This window comes from Rhinopithecus bieti, unplaced genomic scaffold (genome assembly GCF_001698545.2).
Source record: "Rhinopithecus bieti isolate Rb0 unplaced genomic scaffold, ASM169854v2 scaffold_2721, whole genome shotgun sequence".
Classification (NCBI taxonomy): domain Eukaryota; kingdom Metazoa; phylum Chordata; class Mammalia; order Primates; family Cercopithecidae; genus Rhinopithecus; species Rhinopithecus bieti.
In genome coordinates, this window is record NW_016803895.1 from 563,673 (window position 1) to 568,799 (window position 5,127).

At 38.7% G+C, this 5,127-nt stretch overlaps 1 protein-coding gene across 1 annotated transcript in view; it reads right to left on the reverse strand.

Moving 5' to 3' along the window:
• Positions 1 to 5,127, reverse strand: part of LOC108519001 (copine-8-like) — a 262,053-nt gene that overhangs the window by 132,535 nt on the left and 124,391 nt on the right.

Sequence of the window (5,127 nt, forward strand, 5' to 3'; positions counted from 1 at the left end):
AAAGAAACTACCATCAGAGTGAACAGACAACCTACAGAATGGGAGAAAATTTTTGCAATCTACTCATCTGACAAAGGGCTAATATCCAGACTATACAAAGAACTTAAACAAATTTATAAGAAAAAATCAACCCCATCAAAAAGTGGGCAAAGGACATGAACAGACACTTCTCAAAAGAAGACATTTATGCAGCCAACAGACACATGAAAAAATGCTCATCATCACTGGCCATCAGAGAAATGCAAATCAAAACCACAATGAGATACCATCTCACACCAGTTAGAATGGCGATCACTAAAAAGTCAGGAAACAACAGGTGCTGGAGAGGATGTGGAGAAATAGGAACACTTTTACACTGTTGGTGGGACTGTAAACTACTTCAACCACTGTGGAAGACAGTGTGGCGATTCCTCAAGGATCTAGAACTGGAAATACCATTTGACTCAGCCATTCCATTACTGGGTATATATTCAAAGAATTATAAATCATGCTGCTATAAAGACACATGCACATGTACATTTACTGTGGCACTATTCACAATAGCAAAGACTTGGAACCAACCCAAATGTACATCAACGATAGACTGGATTAAAAAAATGTGGCACATATATACCATGGAATACTATGCAGCCATAAAAAAGGATGAGTTCATGTCCTTTGTAGGGACATGCATGAAGCTGGAAACCATCATTCTCAGGAAGCTATCACAAGGACAAAAAACCAAACACCACTTGTCCTCACTCATAAGTGGGAATTGAACAATGAGAACACTTGGACACAGGAAGGGGAACATCACACACTGGGACCTGTCGTGGGGTAGGGGTAGGGGGGAATAGCATTAGGAGATATACTTAATGTAAATGACGAGTTAATGGGTGCAGCACACCAGCATGACACATGTATACATATGTAACAAGCCTGCACATTGTGCACATGTGCCCTAGGGGTTAAAGTATAATAATAATAATAATAATAATAAAAAGAAATTCACACTCAAGTATTTAAAGGAAAGAGGGCACAATGTTTCCACCAACGTCTTCAACTTACTCTCAAATGACTCAGAAAGACCTAGAATATGAAACAGAAAGAGAATGAGAAAGAGGGTAAGAAAGTGAATAGAATAAAGTTAGCTCCTATTAAATTGGAGGTTCTGAACTACATTTGTTTTTTGTTTGTTTGTTTGTTTGTTTTTGAGACAGGTTCTCACTTTGTCACCCAGTTTGGAGTGCAGTAGAGTGATCAGAGCTCACTTCAGCCTCAAATTCCTGGGCTCAAGCAATCTTCCCACCTCAGCCTTCCAAGTAGCTAGGAATACACAAATGTGCCACCATGCTCAGCTAACGTTGTCTCATTTTTTAGAGTCTCACTATGTTGCCCAGCCTGCTCTCAAACTACTAGGCTCAAGCAATCCTCCCGAATTGGCCTCCTAAAGTGCAGGAATTGCAGGCATGAGCCACCCCACCTTGCCTACTCTCGCAATTTTTACATGCAATTGAAATTATATCAAAAAAGAAAGTTACCAAAAAAGATCAGTTTTAAAGATTGCTTCTTATAACTGTATCCTTACATTTTGAGAGACACAGAATAATAAAACTCATTCACATTACAGTTAAACATGATCTCAAGAGATATGAGTAATCCTTCACAAAATTTAGTGCATAGATAAGACTGGTGGAAGGCGGAACAAGATGATGAAATAGAGGGTTCCACTGATCATCCCTCCTGCAAGGACAAATATCTGTCTTTTAACAACTATCTATACACACACAAAAAGTATCTTCATAAGAACCAAAAATCAGGTGAGCATTCACAGTACCTGGGTTTAAGTTCATATCATCAAAAGAAGCGCTGAAGAAGTAGGAAAATCAGTCTTGAATCACCAGTGTCACCCGGCCCTAATCCCCTTGCAGCTATACTGTGGTGCTGAGAACATTTCCATGTGCTGGGGAGAGAGGAGTGCAGCAATTGTGAGGCACTGAACTCAGTGCTGCCCTGTTATGGCAGAAAGTAAAACCAAATCAAACTCAGCTGATGCCCACCCACAGAGGGGGCATTTAAACCAGCCTTACCACAGTCACAGAGTCCTAGCGATGAGAGCCAAAGAGAGGCTTGTGTCACTGCATCCCAAGCTTCAGGTGGCTCAGAACAGAGAGAGACCCTGTTTGTTTGGGAGAAAGTAAGAAATAGAACAAGAGTTTCTGCCAGGTAATCCAAAGAACTCTTATAGATTTTGTCCCAGACTATCAAGGCAGTATCTCTACTAGTCTGCAAGAACCACAGCATTGGTGGGTTTTGGCCCCTAAAGTAGATACAGTTTAGGTCACAACACTCAAGTTTTCTGAAATATCTGGAAAGTCTTGCCAAGAAGAATGGGTACCAACAAGCCCAGACAGTGAAGACTAAAACAAATACCTAACTCTTCAAGGCTTTAATGTTCAATGAACACCTACAAGTATCAAGACCATCTAGGAAAACATGACCTTAACACATGAACTAAATAAAGCACCAGGGACCAATCCTGGAGAAACAGAGGTGTGTGAGCATACAGAGAAGTGAAAATAGCTGTTTTTAGGGAACTCAAATTCAAGATGACACAGAAAGTAATTCAGAATTCTATCAAATAAATTTAACAAAAAAATAAAAATAATTTAAAAGAATAAAAAATTCTGGAGCTAAAAATAAAATTGGCATACTGAAGAATGCATCAGAGTCTTATAATGGCAAAGTTGATCATGCAGAATAAAGAATTAGTGAGCTTGAAGACAAGCTATTTGAAAATGGACATTCAGAGAAGACAAAAGAAAAAAGAATGAAAAACAAAAAAGCATGCCTACGGGATCTAGAAAAAAGCCCCAAAAGGGCAAATCTAAAAGCTACTAACCTTTTAAAAAGGAAGCAAAACAGAGAGAGGAGTAGAAAGTTTATTCAAAGAGGTAATAACTGAGAACTTCCCAGACCTAGAGAAAGATATCAATACCCAAGGATAAAAAAGTTATATAACGCTAAGCAGATTTAACCCAAAGAAGACTACCTCAAGGCATGCAATAATTAAACTCCCAAAAGTCAAGGATAAAGGAAGAATCCCAAAAGCAGCAAGAGAAAGAAACAAACACCACACAAAGCAGCTCCAATATGTCTGGCAGCAGACTTTTCAATGGAATCCTTCCAGGACAGAAAAGAGTGGCATGACATACATAAAATGCTGAAGTAAAAAAAGCCTTTTTACCCTAGAATAATATACCTGGTGAAAATATCCTTCAAACATGAATAAGACATAAAGATTTTCACAGACAAATAAAATCTTAGGGATTTCATCAACACAAGACCTCTCCTATAAGAAATGCTAAAGAGAGTATCTCAATCAGAAAGAAAAGGGCCTTGCCTGGTGTGGGGGCTCACGTCTGTAATTCCAGCACTTTGGGAGGATGAGGTGGCAGATCACTTGAGGTCAGGTGTTTGAGACTAGCCTGGCCAACATGGTGAAATCCCGTCTCTACTAAAAATACAAAAATTAGCTGGGTGCAATGGCACGTGCCTGTAGTCCCAGTTATTCAGGAGGCTGAAGCAAATAACTGCTTGAACCCAGGGGCAGAGGTTGCAGAGATCACACCACTGCACTCCAGCCTGGATGACAGAGTGAGACTCTGTCTCCAAAATAAAAAAAAAAAAAAAAAAAGGACCCTTTAATGAGCAATAAGAAATCATCTGAAGGTACAAAACTCACTGACTCACTGATAGTAGGAAGTACATAGAATATTATAACACTATAACTGTGTAACTGTGGTGTGTAAAATAATCTTAAGTAGAAAGACTAAAAAATTAACCAATAAAAAAAAAACAAAACCATGACATGGTTTGCCTGTGTCCCCACCCAGATCTCATCTTGAATTATAGCTCCCATAATTCCCACATGTTTGTTGTGGGAGGGACCTGATGGGAGGTAACTGAATCATGGAGGCAGATCTTTTCCAGGCTATTCTTGTGATAGTGAATAAGTCTTAGAAGATCTGACGATTTTATAAAGGGGAGTTCCCCTGCTCATGTTCTCTCTTGCCTGCCACCATGTAAAATATGACTTTGCTAATCATTCACCTTCCACTAAGATTGTGAGGCCTCCCCAGCCATGTGGAACTATGAGTCAATTAAACTTCTTTCCTTTGTAAGTTACTCAAGCTCAGGTATGTCTTCAGCACCACGAGACATACAAGAAGACATGGACATGTATAGACAAAACAAAAAGTTAAAAAGCGAGGAACAAAGTTAAAGCATAGAGTTTAAGAGTTGTCTTTTTGCTTACTTCCTTTTTTATGCAAACAGTGTTATGTTGTTAAAAGGCTAAAATAATGAGTTATAATATTTGCAAGCCTCATGGGAACCACAAACAAGAAAGTACAAGAGATACAAAAAAACAAAAACAAATAAAAACAAAACGCTGAATCATATCAACAGAGAAAATCACCTTCAACAAATAGAAGAAAGAAGGAAAGAGAAGAGAACACAAAACAACTAGAAAAAAAAATAATGAAATGACAGGTGAAAGTCCTTATCAATAATAACACTAAATGTAAATAAACTAAACTTTTCAAGCAAAAGACACAGAGAGGCTGAATGAATTAAAGAACAAAGCCCAATGATCTGTTGCCTGGAAGAAACACACTTAACTTATAAAGACAAACATACCCTGAAAATAAAGGGATGAAAAAAGATAACTGCAATGGTTAATACTGAGTCAACTTGACTGGATTGAAGGATACAAAGTATCAATCCTGGGTGTGTGTGTGTGTGTGTGTGTGTGAGAGTGTTGCCAAAGGAGATTAACATTTGAGTCAGTGGGCTGAGAAAGGCAGACCCACCCTTAATCTGGGTGAGCACAATCTAATCAGCTGCCTGTGCGGATAGAATATAACCATGCAGAAAAATGTGTCAAGAGAGACAAGGCTAGCCTCCCAGCCTACATCTTTCTCTCCTGCTGGATACTTCCTACCCTGGAACATAAGACTCCAAGTTCTTCAGTTTTGGAACTTGGACTAGCTCTCCTTGATCCTCAGGCCTGCAGATGGCCTATTATGGGACTTTGTGATCATGTGAGTTACATATATATATATATATATATATATATATATTCCA